Source organism: Gorilla gorilla, chromosome 13, assembly GCF_029281585.2.
Source record: "Gorilla gorilla gorilla isolate KB3781 chromosome 13, NHGRI_mGorGor1-v2.1_pri, whole genome shotgun sequence".
Taxonomy (NCBI): Eukaryota; Metazoa; Chordata; class Mammalia; order Primates; family Hominidae; genus Gorilla; species Gorilla gorilla.
The window spans coordinates 55,545,203-55,564,694 of NC_073237.2; the positions used below are offsets into that span (position 1 = coordinate 55,545,203).

The window sequence follows — 19,492 nt, forward strand, 5'->3', positions numbered from 1 at the left end:
AAAGCACACATTGTACAGCTGTACAAAAATATTTCTTTGTATTCTCATTCCATACATTTTTTCTTTTTAAATTTTTTGTGTACTTAAAACTTTTTTTACTAAAAATTAAGACACAAACACACACATTAGTCTAGGCCTACACATGGTAAGAGTCATCAGTAACACTCTCTTCCACATCTACATCTTGTCCCACTAGAAGATCTTCAGGGGCAATAACACAAATGAAGCTGTCATCTCCTACGACAGTAATGCCTTATTTTGGAATACCACCTGAGACCATTCTGTAGTTAACATTTTTTTAAGTAGAAAGAGTACACTCTAAAATAATGATATGAAGTATAGCATAGTATGGCAAATACATAAACCAGTAACATAGTCATTGATTATCAAGTATTAATACCATTGATCATTTATTATCAAGTATTAATGCCATTACTTTTAATGGCAAAAACTGCAATTACATTTGTACCAATCAAATATGATGTACCATACATAATTGTATGTGCTATGAGTAATGCATTGTGCTATAACATTACAAAGGCTATCACATCACTAGATGATAAGAATTTTTCAGCTCTGTTATAAGCTTATGAAACCACTGTCATATATGCAGCCCATTGCTGACTGATATGTTATGCAGCACCTAACTGTACTTCATTTCTAATTTGATTTTCAAGGTGTTTATGTAACAAAAGATATGTTTATTTAAGAGATGTACTTTGGATGAAGTGATTTAAAATACCTCTTAAATAATTAGACATTTAGAGACCTTTGAGGATAATTTAAAGGTTAAATTGGCAGCACATTAGGTTAATTGCTAAAATATTATGTTTTTGTGTCCTGCCTACATTGTGAACATTCAAACGTAAGGATTAGAAAGTAGTCTCTAAAAAAAATAAGAAATAATTAAAATTAGCTTCTGGCCCCTAGAACCGCTTTTCACTCTCATTCTGGTTATTTAGAGGATATATACATCCGAGTAGATACGTCATCTAGCACCTTGACTCTGGGTGCTTTTATCTATTCTCATTCAATGACCTTTGCTTCCACTTCATGACAGCCACTCACTCTCTTAGATATATGCGGGCAATTCTCAAAATTAGTTGTGTAACTCAGACTTATCCTCTGGCTTCTAGAAACGCTTACCCAACTTAACATTTCCATTTGATTGTCTCACAGGCATTTCAAATATAATATGTACAAAATGGAATTCTTGTATTCCACTTAAATCTTATTATATTCTCAGTCTTTACCACCTCAGAAAATGGCAGCACGTGCACTCAGTTGTTCAAGCCTCAAACCTGGCCATCATTCTTGGTTCCTTATTTTGTCTTACCTTCACATTCAGTGCCTCAACCAGCCTTTTCTTTGTACCTTCTAACTATATCATGAATCAATCCAGCATCTTTTATGTCAACTGTCATTATGGTGGTCCAAGCCTTCTTACAAAATTTCACCTCCACTTCCAATCACTGTCTCCTCAATCTAGTCATCACACAGCAAACAGATAATCTTTTAAAACAAAAATCACAAGAGTACCAACTCTCATTAATTTATTGAATGGTTTATCCATGCATTTCATGCTCTACATTAAATATATATTTCACATCCTTCCACTTTTTTAGAGCTTTATTAAGGTATAATTATCATATAATATACTGCATGCATTAAAGCATACTATTTGATGAGTTTAGACACATGTATATGCCTTTAAAATCTTGAGCACAATCAAGATAACAATAATATCCATCAGCTCCAGAAGTTTATTTATGGCCCTTTTAATACCTCCCTCTTCTCTTCTCCTCCCATGTCTGCAGAGCACCACCGATCAGCTTTATGTAACTCAAGATCAGTTGTTATTTTCTAGGAATTTACACAAATGAATTAATGTCTCCACTTGCCTCAGCTATTCACATAGAGTCCAGGTTAATTTCTTCATTTCCACTCTTCCAAAAAGAAAAAAAAAGTGAACAAGTTCAATGAAAATCACTGAGAAAATGCCAACATCGGTGCCCAGTTTTTAGAGTTACTTATAAATTATAAAACTCCCAAAACACTACAACACTTTCATGGACTTGTATCTTTCTCAACGTTGATAAAAAATTATATTAATAATAAACTTCCATGTTGTTGTTGTTGTTTTGAAACGGAGTGTCACTCTGTCACCTGGGATGGAGTGCAGTGGCACAGCCTTGGCTCACTGCAACCTCCGCCTCCTGGGTTCAAGTGATTCTCCTGCCTCAGCCTCCTGAGTAGCTGGGATTACAGATGCACACGACCACGCCTGGCTAATTATTTGTATTTTGAGTAGAGATGGGGTTTCACCATGTTGGCCAGGCTGGTGTTGAATTCCTGACCTTAAGAGATCTGCTCGCCTTGGCCTCGCCAAGTCCTGGGATAACAGGCATGAGCCACTGCACCCAGCCAAGCTTCGAGGTATATAATTAAAAGTTTAATAAGCCCTCAGCCTAATTTTAAAATTCAGATTTTTTCTTTCTTTCTTTCTTTCTTTCTTTCTTTCTTTCTTTCTTTCTTTCTTTCTTTCTTTCTTTCTTCTTTCTTTCTTCTTTCTTTTTCTTTCTTTCTTGATAACATTATTATCATAGTCTGGTAGATTCTGTCTTTCTATAATAAAAATCCTGTGATGTTGTTCAAAGAAACTCAATGGGCTTTCTGTATGTTTACCAAGGAATTAAAATCTTATCAAAGGTTTTCAACACAAGAAATACTCCCTTTTGTAAGAATTCTTCATAGGTTTTTCTAGCACAAGTTTGTTTTTATTGAATGATACTTGATGGTTCTGTATGTTATTTCTTTTCTACTACATATAATTTTGATTAGGGAATACATTAAATATTTTAAAACTATCATTTCTTTTTCCAGAACAATCATAACATGTTTTGCTTCTTGTTGCTTTAAAAGGAACATTTTAAGTTGCTTTTTTACAACAGTAAGTGTGAAAGGAAATGCCAAAATACAAACAATTTCACTTCTTGTTGGAATTTGACATTTCCACTAGCTAAGTAATATAAACATGCATCACCTAAATGAGCAGTATTTTAATAGCATCGTTTTCACATTTTAATTGTTGTCACATTTCTTCTTTGTTTAGGGAGACGTCTGGTGAACACCCGTGGGATCTAAAGAACAAGTAAGATTTAAAGCATACTGGGTTGTGTGCCTGGCTTTCAAATTTTATTTATTTTATTGCTTAATAGTGTTTCTTTACTACTGTGGGTTGTAGCTTCTTAAAATTGTTAGAAATTTTATTATGGAGTATAAGGAATAAAAGTGAATGTTCAACACTTTCAAATTATTTGGAGACTTAAAAAATATACATAAATTTTCTGTATGTAGTAGGCAGACACAAAAATATTATGTCTTTATGTATATAGTTGGAGTGAAATTTCAAGTCCTAAATAATGGGTATGTTTTTATGTGGAAGAGCAAATACACATCTATAGACTGAATTTTTACACGATGATTTTTATAAGATATACCGTTTTATTTAAAAATTGTCTTAGTGTGACCTCTAGCCTATCAATGGAGTAGGTCAGTGAGCAGTGACTAGTTGATTCATTTCCCCAAACTCCACCTCGTGTGGAACCATGATTCTGTTAACACCAGAGAGTATGAACAATACAACAACCACCCAATAGTGGAATGAGATGTGTTGGGGTGGTTATGAGGGAATCTTCAGTTAATGGATTGGGAAAGAGAAAGTGTGAAGTGCAGTCAAAAGGAAAGCAAATGAGTAAGGGAAGAACTGAAAATAATAAAGAAGAAAGAAGACAGATCTTCAAAAAATAAAAATAAACAAATAGAGTAAACAAATAGATTACATATACTTGCACTTCATTGTAAATATTTGGAAGAAAGAAAAGAGAGGTGAAACAAATACAAAGTAGTAAGTAGAGACTGGAAACTAAATATAGAGACACGATATTCAATAAATAGTGCTTAAAAGAAAGGGAAAGAAAAGAGTGGTAAAAGTAGAAGAAAGTTCCATTTTAAATTTTTGCTTTTTCACTTATTTGGCAATTTACGTAATTTAAACTACAACTTGAATGGTTTATAAATAGAAGCCTTGAATATTTTTATCTATTTCATTGAAAAAGAAAAAAAATTCTAGTCATCATGCAATTATTCAATGTTTCTGAGAATCTTGTTTTATGCTCAATTTAAGCCATGTTTAAATGAAGAAAATGTTTCTTGATTTATTTCAAGTTTCCTTACTAGTGTTCTAAACTTCCTATATTTATGAAATCACTTGATTCTAAAAAACTGAAAATTGTGCATTTAAGGAGGTGAAATAAATCATTAAAATGTATTTATACTCTGCAGAAAGCATATGTTAAACAATTCAAATTTACAGTTAGAATGGTTCAAATTACTCCGGCGTTCAAAGACACAAAGCCCTAGAATTACCCTGTAGTTATCCTGTAATTGCTATTTGCTGGCAAAGGAAAGGTTAAGAGTGGTGCTGATCTCAACTGTAATACACAGATTTACCAAGGAACCTGTAGAATTGAGTTTTTCTATCCAAAGAATGAATCATAAAAATTCAGCAAGATGACCTTTCTTTTCATTGGCATAAAGATAAAATAAGTAAAAATTCCTTTTTAGCAGCACTTGGAAAAGTATGGTTCTTCGTTTATGGTTGTTGCTGTTGTTCATTGGTTTGGGTGGCTATTATGTATTAATCATTTATCATCACAACAAAGGGTCTTTGTTGTGATGATAATCTTACTAATAGTCGCAGTGTCTTGGAGAAAATTATTTGGTTATTTATGATTCATTATCTATAATACACATCACTACTAGGCCACCATACATTGTTTTTTATAACCATAGAGTAGAGCTCTGTGGGGGCAAAAGAGAAAACGCCCATTGACTCTAAATCCAAAATACTGAGTAAAATCCCAGCACCACCATTAAGAGCCACTTTATCTTCCTGCTCCTCAATGTTTTCATGTTTAAAATGAGAATACTGCCTAGTGACAGGATTGCTATGGTATTTGAGCAAGCTGTCAATCTGAAAGCACTTTGAACTTGGTCAACATTGCTGGATGACATAACTGGGGAGTCTTGGGTTCTAGCTCCCTGCAAGTGAAGCCACCCAAATGACTTTGCAAAGACTGCTACAGTTGTTTGTACTTGTGATTCAACATTATCATTTTTTAAGTCATTTAGAGGGTAGGTCAAACAACCATTTAAGAAGCCTTAGTCATCAGCCTCATTGCTCTGGATCTGGAGTGTAGCCTCATAAGAATATCCTGCTGTGGGTGCCTTATATTCCTCTAATGGAATAAAACTAGGACCATCTCCCTGATTTTAACCAGTACTAGGCTGGTTCGTTTTACATATATTCTCTCATGTTAATCTCAAATCAATCATCTAAGGAATATCTGTTTGTCCCCATTTTTAGATGATTCTCATAAAGGCTTAGTAATATAACTGAGGTAACATAAAGAGAAAAGAGAAAGAATTGCAATTGGAACCCAGAACTTGTTCCACAGCCCATGTATATTACAAATGTATTTTACTGCCTTCCCCAGTGAAATGTGGTATTTTTAGTGCAACTATTTGGGGGAAAATTGTCACAGTAATTTTATCCACACTGGTGTGGAGAAAACATCTAATATAAAAGACAAATGTTTAAGGGAGAGGAAAAGCAATTTCGCTTCCCAAGGAGGGTGACACCTGCTGAAAGGGGAGGCAGTAAGGCAGTCTCAGAGTTGTGCCTTGGACAAGCTCTGTGGGAAAGCATTAGTGAGCTTTTTTTTTTTAATCCTACAACTCTTTCCTCCTTTGGCAGTTAACAGCAAATTCCTCAAGTCCTGCTGCCTGTGCTTTAAGGCCCAATTCTTCTGCATTCCTATGATCATTTAGCAGAGAGAAGACCCAACTCTACTTTCTTTCTACTTATTGGCATTCCTCACCTCCATAACAACAACAAAGTTTGTGCCCCTGATTTTCTGTTTATGGTCGAAAATTGGTGGTTGATCTACGTATATTTGCTGAAGTCAGGGAAGATGGTAATTATTATATCCAAATGTACATTGAACAGTCCTTTTGAGGCTCCATTCTCTTCATCTTCTTTAAGAAAAAGTAAGTTATTAGAAAGAAATGAAAATAAATTATTTTGTTACAGCAAAGGGGTCCCGATCCAGACCCCACCCAAGAGAGGGTTGTTGCATCTCGTGCAAGAAAGAATTCAGGGCAAGTCCATAGAGTAAAGTGAAAACAAGTTTATTAGGAAAGTGAAGAAATAAAAGAATGTCTACTCCATAGACAGAGCAGCCCCGAAGGCAGCTGGTTGCCCATTTTTATGGTTATTTCTTGATGATATGCTAAACAAGGAGTGGATTATTCATTCCTCCCCTTTTTAGACAATGTAGGGTAACTTCCTGACATTCCCGTGGCATTTGTAAACTGTCATGGCGCTGGTGGGAGTGTAGCAGTGAGGATGACCAGAGGTCACTCTTGTGGCCATCTTGGTTTTGGTGGGTTTTGGCCAGCTCCTTTACTGCAACCTATTTTATCAGCAATGTCTTTATGATCTGTATCTTGTGTTGACCTCCTATCTCATCCTGTGACTTAGAATGCCTTAACCCTCTGAGAATACAGCCCAGTAGGTCTCAACATTGTTTTACCAGCCCCCATTCAAGATGGAGTTGCTCTGGTTTAAATGCCTCTGACACATTCATGATTGATTGATTGATTGTTTAATTTTTTTAAAAGCTATCTAGTTAATTTAGTTAAAATAAACCTGGCTTATTCTTTTTTTACACAAATTGATTTTAAATAGTTAAAATATTTTTTTAAATCCATAAGTAATTCTTACTCTACTCATTTATAGACACATATACTCACATGTACAGAGACATACCTACACACACACTTATAAATACGTGTATACACAGAATATAGCAAGGTCTTTTATCCCTTTTCAATGAAATAAATATTGTATTCTATATTTAGAATAAATAATGTTGAAAAAGTGATTTTGGAGAAAGGTTGAAATGATTGAGTCTTAAGTGTGTCAGTGTATAATCTACCCCTTTCTAAACATCGTGTTTTAAGTAGTCATCTTACTTCAGAAATTAGAGGCTCAATGTGTTTAGAAATACATTTCATCATGTTCATACACAATATAGATTTCTCCTTCCTCAGATTGTCTCCCATGTAAATATACTGCTTGATAAAGATGACAGTCAAGTTAACTTGATTGCTGGACAGCTGTATTGTTATTACCATAAATAAACACACGTATTTCCTCTTCGGATTATTCCTGGCAAGGAATCTCTAGACAAACACAATGCTTTCTTCTGGATTGATTGTGATCTTATTCACTCTAGGTAATCACATATGTATCGTTCATATTAACACTTTTATAAAACTGAATTTAATATGTAGAAAAGTTCAAAGTAAAAAGATATACTATTAGGTGACATTTTTAAGGGCATGACTAAAAGCAAAAATATTATTGACAAATCTTTGGAGTCTTACACAATAAAAGGAATCTAATTTACACAACATAAGCACATTTCTGTTCAGATTGTGAGAATGAAAGATCGTGGAGAAGTTTTATTCAAAGATATCAGCTTTGCTCATGAAACTCAAATAAATACTTCCAGGAGAAAAAACAAAAAAACAAAAAAACGAGGTAATAGCATGGACCAAACAGTTATTCATTTTGCTCTTTAATTCCAAAAACAGGTACTATTCCTCTCTGAGTATTACATAGAGCTTATGATTTACTTATTATAGAAAAATGCTGTCATCTACAACAAGTACTTATTATGAACATCAGAAGATATCAAGTAGACAAAAATGCAGCAGCCAAGAGTTCAAGAGTGAGGGAGCACTCAGAGTCCAGTCTCATAGTGAGATTGGTTAAACTGCAAGATGCACCCAACAAAAGATCCATTTTATCTGGGAACCTCAGCTTGCACGTTGATACTTTCAGGCCAGTAGAGGCCCTTTTGTGAAAGAAAGAAATGGTTTAATTAGTAGGACTCCAAGGATTAAACCAATGTTGACAATGGCACCTTCACCACCACTGGAAAAAACAGTGGGTACATCCCCATACCTGTTATACGTAAGCATTTCCTGAGTTTTGAGTCAACTTGGCTGCTTGAATCAGGGCAGAGTTGCTTCTGTATGCAATGAAATACCCATACACTTGGTCACTGTAGTTAATTAACTGCCCTCCAATGCTGCCTGCAATGCATATATACAGAGAATATAGCAAGGTCTTTTATCCCACGGAAAGAAAGAGAAAGAGACTTGTTGCTTTTGTCCATTGGAGCAGGAAAAAGCAAAGCAAAAGAAAACAAACAAACACACAAAAAAACACTATTTGTTAAACATGGACGGTTACCAAACATAGAAGTAAGGTTCCTTCCATATTTGAAGTCTGTTATTAGTTCTGCCTTGTGACTGATCGCTTCTTTGCTATCATCAATGATCAATGATAGGACCCAACAATGTCAGTGCAGCATTCTGGGGCACTCCCAAGGCGCATTTATTTTGCCCATCACCTTGAGAGTGGTTTTCAAGATTAATTCTAGTGTCGGTGGCCTCATATATTAATTATTGCTTCAGAAACGCTTCATCGGAGTTCAGTCATTCTTTTGTTACTTTGATGTGAACCCCCAATGCCTCAGATATTGAAAAAAAATAAAAATAAAAATAAGAGCTAGCAAGAATTTTCAAATAGCATTTCTGCTTAAAAAACAAACAAGCCAACAAACAAGATTATCTGTGCTATTTGCATCCCCCCCTTTAACGTCTTTTCTTTCTGCCCCTGTTAGTGTCATCTGTTGTGTTTATTTTTTTCATTCAAAAAATTTAGACACTCAAAATTTTGCTGAAAATTTCACCTAAGACTGTGACCAACTGTCTGGTATAAATTGGATATAGATTTCTAGAGATGTAGGCCAGTAGATAGTGAATACAAAGGCAAGTCCCAGATTTTCTTTTAGCATTGCTGAGTTTTGTGAAGTTTTATCTCTGCCTGATGTTACAGGATATAGTGGCAAGAATATACACCCTCATATGGCAGAAAATAGCAATTTCTTATCCTGGATGGCAGAATGGCAAAAATACATACATATGGCATCAAATTTTAATTGATAGAACTTGATAAAAAAATTTCAATACTATTCTGTAAATCTCCTTCAAAGTCTGTTTTGTTCTCACATCCGCTTAAAGTAGAACAGTCATTAGACATTGCAAATAGTTTTCCCTGTCTGCATGTGAAAGGAAAGCATCTTACCCATTTGATATTTTTAGACACTTATACCGCCTATGGAATTTGCCTACATAACTCCCTTTCATGCATGGATTTCTTGCTTCTACAGTCATCTTAAATATGGTGAATAATGCTTGGCTTATGGTCCTCACTCAGTCAATGTTTATTAACCAAGTACGTATTGGGCAGGTTTGTTAGTGTTCTATGATTGTAAGAAACTCAGCAGATTAACACAAAATATATTTATTATCTCTTACTTTAAGGTAGGAAATGTCTTAGTTGGGTCCTCTGCAAGAATGCAGTGTGTCAGCCAGGGCTTGGTTCTCATCTGGAGGCTTAACTGGTGATGGATTCTCTTCCAAGTTTACTCAAGTTGTTGGCAGAATTCATTTCCTGTGGCTCTAAGACTGAGGGCTTTGGCTTTGGCTGTTGGCTAGAGGCTACTCTCAGCTCCAGGAGCTGCCTGAAGTTCCTTGACTATAGCTTTTTCCATAGGCCCTCTCACAACATGAGGGCTTCTTTAAAGTCAGAAAGGGAAAGGGACACTTCCTATTACCAGACTGATAGCAAGGTGGAGGCTTATATAATGATTCATAATCAAGAGAGTAAAATCCTATCATCTTTACCAAGTTCTATCGGTTAGAAATATGTCACAGGTCCTGCCCACACTCAGTGGGACAGGATTATACAATCTGGACACCAGGAGAAAGAGACCAAAGGAAAGACCTTAGAGTCTCTTTGCCACAACAGATACCATCAAAAGAACCAGTGCCAGGGCCTTCCCTGAAATCCTAACTTTGAACTAGAATTGAAAGTCACATCAGAGAAAGAACATCTTAGTTTGTTCTCACTAAGGAAAATGAAAAATATTTGTTGAAAGAGCTGTAGGGTGTAGAGTTATCATTATACTAGTTTACTAAAGTACCACTGAAGTACAATGGGCATTTCCTATTGTAAGAGGCAGAATCTTCAGGGAATAGGGATGTATTCTTAGCTACTCTGGCAGGGAATAGCATGTGACCCTCTTTCTTTGCTACTGCATTCTGAGTCTTAGGCCTTTGAATAACACAGTTTTTTCTTAATGTACACCTCACTTCTCTACTATTGTTTGGCCTATAACAACCACAGAGGTGATTATATCCTATGTAATTATATGCTGCAGTTAATATGTATTTTACCGTATATTTATCCATAGGTCTGTTTTCTCAAATAACCACTTAATTCTATGATATTTAAATGAAAAGCTCCAGGCTTACTAGTCTTCCAGGATGTGAGAATAATAGATGAATTATAAGCTATTTCCCCCAAAAAAGAGTGTGTTGGGATACGTGAGACCATGTAAACGAGGAGGAGCTACGACTGATGATTCCTGAAAAGACTCCCCCCACTTTTGTATCTTCCTGGAGTTCAAAAACAGATACTGTTTCTGAGCACCCCTACAGACTAGAATTGCCACTCTCTACTTAGGAGACACAGTCTCTAAGGTAACCAGGATACACATATCATAGCAATTTTAACTAGGGCAATCTAAATTATGAACATGCTACATATGAATCCTAGGCCAAAGGAAATGTTTTCTGTACCAAAATCATCAATATTGATCATTAAAATTTAAAAATAATGGTATTTATTCATACTTTCGTGAGGACGCCCTTGGTGGCTGTTGTGCAATAAGCGGATAATATTTGTCTGCCAATCACTAGCCCATCTCACATGTAAAAATGATCACATGACAATCCAGTGCATGTTTATCACCCAAGATCTTGTCAGCAACTGATGGCACACTCAAAAAGAGTGTTCTTAATAGAGGAGAGCTTAATAAATTGACTATTTACAGAGGGATGGACAAGATGAAAGGATCAAGGATCATCCTGGGTTAACTGGAAGCTACTTCCACACTTTGGCTTGATAAGGTTATCAGAACCCAGAAAGATCTGCACTGTTGAAGAGGGCCACTCAATAAGAACCTAACCTCAAGTGCAGAAAAGCAACATGTGAAAACATGTGCACTGGCAGATAGAGAGCCAGGGAAATAAATAACAGAACTCCTCTTTCCTTTTATCTTCTAATATTCTGCTGGTATTTCCCATTACCTGAACTAACAAGAAGCCACAAAGCAAGAGAGCCTAGCTGATGCAGTCAATAAATGTTGAACTCACCAGGCACAGAGCGGGGGATAAAAGGTGAGAATGGAATATCCTATAGCATGTCAACGTGCATCAGTAACTCAAAAAGTCTTATGGGTAATGTTGTCCCATTTGTATTAAAATTCTAACTTTTGTTCATAGTCTGATTTCTATCCATTGTGTCTTACTTTCTTTTAGGCTTGGAAAATATTGGTCAAAGATATGTTGAATCTGTTACTTTCTAACATTGTTTTAGAAACTACATCAACCATCTACTGAATTTGTTCAGATTTTGGCCTCTTTTCAGAAATCTGGGACTTGTAGGAGGAATTGCTGAAATCTTGAATGAGTTTCTAACCATTCACAATTGTAGTTTCCCCTAAGGCAATTCCTAAAAATTTCCATCTTTGTCAAGCTGGTCATGTTTAGGACATTTCTGTAACTCCAAGTCTCTTTAAAGGGAAGGCCCAAGAGAACTGTACGGAGCAAAAAATTACTCAGGATCCCTCCATAGAGGCACCAAGTCAACCTAAATTTCTCATAACTCCTTGAAAGCAGGCTAGTGAAAATTTGGAGAGAATTTATGAAGATTAGTATAAAATTATAGCTTATTATCTAGTATTTTTGCAATCTGTCCTTATACTCGTTATGTGGCCAAAGCATCCAAAAAATGCTTTATGCCTAGATGTGAGCTAGAATATTTCCAAATTGGCACATACATCACAGAATGAAAACCTCCAGTTTTATCCACAGATACACCAATGTCATCTACATCTAAATTATATTAACTCTAACACAAATCATCATTCTACTTGTTTCTTATTTCTAAGCACTCATAAAAATTTTTACAGTTCTAATTTTTTTTCTCCATACCAACTTGCTTCTTATCTTCATATAGTTTTCCTCCTTTCCAGTTTTAAATTAAAATAACTGCTGAAAACCCCCATGGCACACATTTACCTATGTAACAAACCTGCACATCCTTCACATGTACCCTGGAACTTAAAATAAAATAAAATAAAATAAAATAAAAAGAACTGCTGAAATTTGTGGAGCCTTTAGACACTACCTTTAGGATTGTGAAAGCTCTGCAACCCAATATTTCGATTCTGTTGGGGTTAAGTCTAGCCTTTCTATGACTTAGAACTAGTCAACTTTTATTAATTCTCAATTTCTCTCTCCTTAAGCATATCATATTCCTGGTAATTTTTGGTAAGATTTTGATGCTGTGTATATAAAGTGCATTGTAAATATCAAACAAAATATTGAGATAGATATTGGAAAAAAAATCCTAAATAAAATTTTAGGTGAATGAGAGAATGGTTTGTACTTTTAGAGCAAGTTCTACTATTTTTATACATACATTAGCCTGATTATATGGGTTTTGTTGTTATTGTTTGTTTCATCTTTCAAATAGATTTCATCTGAAGCTGTTATGCCAAACACTACTTTAGTTCTTCATTTAAGTGTATTTATATGATATCAGATTTTCCCCTTGTTTTTACAACAAGCTCAATGATATAAAATTTATCTTAAGCAAAATTGTCTTTATGCTTTACCTGACATGCTTCCTTAATTAATATTATGGTTAAAGAGAGGAAAAACATAAGGTTTTACAAGGGTTCTCAAAAATAGTTATAGTAACAGAGTATATTTAAAATCATATTACCAGCAAATCCCAGTAATAACTAAGGAGACAAATTAAAAATCTTTGCAAATGCCAAAATTATGTTAAATAGCAGTTGGAATATTTTAACCCAGAATTCTACTGTTTGATTTCTTCACACTTCCTTTCTTGCATCAAAAACAAAGGTCAGCAGCATAATAGGTACAAAGTTAACTCCATCCTTTTTTCCATAGAATTGTCAGATTGACACACTAGAATGCGTTTTCACTAAATAATGAAGGGGGGCCGGGCGCGGTGGCTCATGCCTGTAATCCCAGGACTTTGGGAGGCCGAGACGGGTGGATCACAAGGTCAGAAGATCGAGACCATCCTGGCTAACACGGCGAAACCCCGTCTCTAATAAAAATACAAAAAATTAGCCGGGTGTGGTGGCGGGAGCCTGTAGTCCCAGCTACTCGGGAGGCTGAGGCAGGAGAGTGACATGAACCGGGGAGGCGGAGCTTGCAGTGAGCCAAGATCGGCCACTGGACTCCAGCCTGGGCAACAGAGTGAGACTCTGTCTCAAAAATAAATAAATAAATAAATAAATAAATAAATAAATAAATAAATAAATAAAATGAAGGGGAGAAGGCCTGTGTTACCTAATAGACTCTCATGGACTGTGGCTTTCTTTTTTTTTTTTTTTTTTTTTTTTTTTTTTTTTTTTTATTTATTTATTTTTTTATTATACTTTAAGTTTTAGGGTACATGTGCACATTGTGCAGGTTAGTTACATATGTATACATGTGCCATGCTGGTGGTATATCTCCCAATGCTATCCCTCCCCCCTCCCCCCACCCCACAACAGTCCCCAGAGTGTGATATTCCCCTTCCTGTGTCCATGTGATCTCATTGTTCAATTCCCACCTATGAGTGAGAATATGCGGTGGTTGGTTTTTTGTTCTTGCGATAGTTTACTGAGAATGATGGTTTCCAATTTCATCCATGTCCCTACAAAGGACATGAACTCATCCTTTTTTATGGCTGCATAGTATTCCATGGTGTATATGTGCCACATTTTCTTAATCCAGTCTATCATTGTTGGACATTTGGGTTGGTTCCAAGTCTTTGCTATTGTGAATTGTGCCGCAATAAACATACGTGTGCATGTGTCTTTATAGCAGCATGATTTATAGTCCTTTGGGTATATACCCAGTAATGGGATGGCTGGGTCAAATGGTATTTCTAGTTCTAGATCCCTGAGGAATCGCCACACTGACTTCCACAATGGTTGAACTAGTTTACAGTCCCACCAACAGTGTAAAAGTGTTCCTATTTCTCCACATCCTCTCCAGCACCTGTTGTTTCCTGACTTTTTAATGATTGCCATTCTAACTGGTGTGAGATGATATCTCATAGTGGTTTTGATTTGCATTTCTCTGATGGCCAGTGATGATGAGCATTTTTTCATGTGTTTTTTGGCTGCATAAATGTCTTCTTTTGAGAAGTGTCTGTTCATGTCCTTCGCCCACTTTTTGATGGGGTTGTTTGTTTTTTTCTTGTAAATTTGTTTGAGTTCATTGTAGATTCTGGATATTAGCCCTTTGTCAGATGAGTAGGTTGCGAAAATTTTCTCCCATTTGGTAGGTTGCCTGTTCACTCTGATGGTAGTTTCTTTTGCTGTGCAGAAGCTCTTTAGTTTAATTAGATCCCATTTGTCAATTTTGGCTTTTGTTGCCATTGCTTTTGGTGTTTTGGACATGAAGTCCTTGCCCACGCCTATGTCCTGAATGGTAATGCCTAGGTTTTCTTCTAGGGTTTTTATGGTTTTAGGTCTAAGGTTTAAATCTTTAATCCATCTTGAATTGATTTTTGTATAAGGTGTAAGGAAGGGATCCAGTTTCAGCTTTCTACATATGGCTAGCCAGTTTTCCCAGCACCATTTATTAAATAGGGAATCCTTTCCCCTTTGCTTGTTTTTCTCAGGTTTGTCAAAGATCAGATAGTTGTAGGTATGCGGCGTTATTTCTGAGGGCTCTGTTCTGTTCCATTGATCTATATCTCTGTTTTGGTACCAGTACCATGCTGTTTTTGTTACTGTAGCCTTGTAGTATAGTTTGAAGTCAGGTAGTGTGATGCCTCCAGCTTTGTTCTTTTGGCTTAGGATTGGCTTTCTTGGCTAGAACATAGGATAAGTAAACATCCTAAAAGTTAAAAACATGAAAAGCCGCCATCTTGTCATCTTATCTTTCTTTATCAATTTTCGTATCTGCTTTTCTAAAGCAGATTTTTTTTAAATTTCTGATTTTAAAATGATACTTGTTTTCTATTGTTTAAAGTGATTACATTTAACATCCTCTCCCATGACTTCGGGTAAGAAATTTTACCCAGAGGTCAGTAAGAGCACAACAGCTTCCCCAGCAAAGGGAGTCTCTCCAGTCCTTCTGTGAAAAGGATCATCTGTGCTTATATAACTGGGTCCCTTTGTTTGAATGGATAGATTTGTCTTTCTAGAACAAACACTTGAGTCCTATCTACAGTTTTTATGCTGCTAGAAAGACGATTCTAAAATGCAGACTATTTAGTATCTTATTCCTGCTTAGGGCCAAGCTTTTCAAACAGAACAAAGCTTTTTGTGGATTGATTCCTTCCTGTTTGTAGCCTCCTCTCTCTACGTACTTTATCCCAACTTCTATGCATCTATGTATGTATTAGCACTATGAAATTCGTCATATTGCTGCCCCAAAGTCTGTATTATTTCATGGTACTATGACTTGTATATGCATCTCATTCAGTGAATCCTGCAGCTTACTAAATAAACTTCTAATAGCTCTTACTCTATTATAATAATATGTTTATATGTCTATACTTTCCAAACCATAGAGAACAATTTGAGGGTAAGGACTGCACCTGATTCTTCTTTGGGCCAAAAAAACAAACAAACAAAAAAAAAGCCAGGTGCCAGGTGTGATGGCACACACCTGTGGTCCCAGCTACACTGGAGACTGAGTTGGGAGGATTGTTTGAGCCTAGGAAGTGAAGGCTGCAGTGAGCCATGTTTGCAACACTGCACTTCAACATGGGCAACACAGCAAAGAGCCTGTCTCAAGATAATAATAAATTAAAATAAAGAAAAAATAATTCTTCTTTGGATCACCAGTGGAGTATCTAGTAGATAGTATGCTCCAAATAAGTGTTTTTGAATAAATTTATTGTGCCACAGATAAAGGTTGAGAGGTCTAGAAGGATCCTCTCCAATGCAGCTGCAAGAATTTATTGACACTTTATCAAGCAAAATGAATCAACCTAATAATTCTTATCACAATCACATTGGTGTATGTGAGAAAATGGGTGAACATTTGGGTCAATTGATGAGATGTGGATCTTTTTGTTTCTGGTTTGAAATGAAAGAGATTACATCACTGTCTGGTGTTATCTCTAACTTTCAATAGTTTTGTAGGTTTCAGTAGTTTTGTAGTTGATTTCTGTTTTAGTCACAGAAAGACATAGTCCCTGAATGCAAAATCGTGCTTCATTTCTGTCACAGAGACAAGAATTACCATCTTTTTGCCAATTCAGTTATAACTTACAGTTTGCAATTGTTGGAAATACAATTAGTACCAAGAACATAAAAGCCATATTGATTTAACATTATTATTGTAGCCAGATTATCTCAAAATGGAACCATAACCATCCTTATGCATGCCACATGCTCATTGTAGATTTGTTATATTTTCCACTTCTCAATGATAATGCTGTGCTCTCAAAGGAATAGTCCAATAGACATGTATTTTAAGTTAATTTGGTGTCCTCTTTATCCAACAACATCCTAAATGAGAGCAGGGCAAAAACATACGTTTACGTATGTATAATACATACTGTACACACGCAACACACATCTGTACACACAAGGACGTAGGATACTTTCAGCACATTTCCCCACTGTGGGAGAATACATAGTTTAATATATGTGATAAAATAGTTTCAAAGAAAGTATATGGTGTAAATAAAATAAATGTTTTTAAATAACTATTTTAAAAGAAAACAAATAAAACTTAGGTAGTTGGGAAAAAAGAAGCTTCAACCAGAGGTTTATTCTTATATATATTTCTTGTAAATTTTTTGGCCATTTACATATTAGTATAAATATTATTTTATATACTTTTTTCAAACAAGAAATATTAAATAACATGATTTGTGGGAATGTTTCTTTCAGTTGGTGGAGATGAAGTCATCATTTCCTAGAAGTTCAGCTTTCATACTATCTAATTCCCAGCCCCAAACCTAATAGCATATCGCCAGTAAAACCATACCATCTTTTATTCTTCAGTGTCTCATTCAAGTTGAATCCCACCTTATATTATGTATGTATTAAGAAACATTTTTGTCTGGTGGAACTCTGATATTAGAAGTTAATTATAAGACCAACTTTCATATTAACACAAATCTCATGATCAACATGTGTTTAAATATAGCCTAGTCTTCAGGAAAAACATGGCATATGGAACTCAGAGTGTATCTCTGCTGCCTTCAAAAACACTTCTAAAATAGCCGTTAAGAAATTTTTAAAACACAATAGTACAAAGACACATTGAACAGGAAAAGGTAAAATTGGTTAAGAGATGTCAACAAAGTTTTGGAAGATGGAAAGTAGATGAGTTGGCAAAATGGCAAAATCTGAAGATCATGTGCCAACAGCTTAGATGACAGTGACAAATGTGCCAATTCACCCCCACCCCTCTGAAAACCTGGAAAGGCTCAGGACTTGGATGTACCAGTATACAGAACTTAAAAAAAAAAAAAAAAAAAAAAAGGTATTCACACTGAAAATAGGGGGATTGTTTGAAATTCTCTAAGATATGTTTAGGTCACCAACTCGCTTTCCATGTTCATATGTAGCTATGAGACCACCTTTCTCCCATTCTTACAAGAGATTAGAGGTGTAAAACTTCAGAGAAATTGAACTAAAAATCAAGAATATCAAAAGAAAGAAGTGCTGAAGTGAGGCACTAGTAAGAAATTATGAGAAAAGGGACTCAGATCTATCTTTCCTAGACACAAACTTCCTACTTCCAGGGTACGAGAACAAAGACTAAAACTGAAGTATTCTGCTTTGGAGAAACATAATGGTGCTTGAGAAAATACCCACATATAATGATATATGGAGGTTGGCATTCCAAAATACAGCTATCCCATTATCCAGTCACCCTATCATCCTGTTATGAAGCTCCTGAACCAACTAGCACCTCCACTGCACACATACTGACACGAGACTGCCCATAGAGCTTCTTACAGCACAACTCAGATAGTCAAGGATGACCAGACATATAAGGAACAGTTACAACAAAAAAAAAGAATGAAACATAAAAGATACAAATCAGAGAGCAGAATTTTAAAATATTAGATTTATGAAATTACAACAGGATGTTATTTCAAAAATAGAATATGCAGAGAAAATATAAAGATCCTGGATATTTAAAATATTATAGCAGATAGACAAAATGCAAGAGGAGGGATGAAGGATAAAGTTGAAAAAACATAAAAAACAGAACAAAAAGACAAAGTGATAATAAGAAAAAATTTTTTAAATGAAAGAATTAATCCAAGATATCCAATATCTCACTAAAAATGACTTATTTAAAAAAGACAGGAGAAAGAGACACTTTAAAAAAACCTAAGGAATGAAAATAACACAGATATAACAAGAGAAAATCTTCCTAGAACTGAAGGACATGATTCATCAAGTTGAAAGTATCCAATGTTTTCTCAACATATGGATTTTTTAAAAGACCTCTACTGTGAAGCATGTCATGGTAAAATTATAGAATAACCAAGCTAAATATTCTAAACCCAAGGGGTGTAGACAGCAGGGAGGGCAGTGGTAATCCCAGGTCATACACTAGGAGACGAGAATAAGAATGACATTGTAGTTCTCAAAATAGCATTGAATACCTGCATGCTAGAAAAGAGAAACCTCCAAAGTTCTAGGGGAAAAAGAATTTTCAACTTAGAATTCTATACTCATCCAAACTGTCAGTAAAGCATGAAGGGATAATCAGGTAATTTCAGACAGGCAAAGTATTTTTTAAATCACTTCCCATCTAATCTTTCATAAGAAACAACTGATCTACATCTCTGTTTTGGTACCAGTACCATGCTGTTTTGGTTACTGTAGCCTTGTAGTATAGTTTGAAGTCAGGTAGTGTGATGCCTCCAGCTTTGTTCTTTTGGCTTAGGATTGACTTGGTGATGCAGGCTCTTTTTTGGTTCCATATGAACTTTAAAGTAGTTTTTTCCAATTCTGTGAAGAAAGTCATTAGTAGCTTGATGGGGATGGCATTGAATCTATAAATTACCTTGGGCAGTATGGCCATTTTCACGATATTGATTCTTCCTACCCATGAGCATGGAATGTTCTTCCATTTGTTTGTATCCTCTTTTATTTCCTTGAGCAGTGGTTTGTAGTTCTCCTTGAAGAGGTCCTTCACATCCCTTGTAAGT

At 35.5% G+C, this 19,492-nt stretch overlaps 1 protein-coding gene across 41 annotated transcripts in view; it reads left to right on the top strand.

Annotated features, from left to right (window-relative positions):
* The window catches only part of PTPRD (protein tyrosine phosphatase receptor type D), a 2,298,568-nt gene that overhangs the window by 1,583,313 nt on the left and 695,763 nt on the right, over positions 1 to 19,492 (top strand). For all 41 annotated transcript variants that reach the window (XM_055350539.2, XM_055350541.2, XM_055350534.2 and 38 more), the window contains one exon: positions 3,113 to 3,151. The gene's annotated coding sequence lies outside the window, so the exon portion shown is untranslated. The remainder of the gene's footprint in view (positions 1 to 3,112; positions 3,152 to 19,492) is intronic.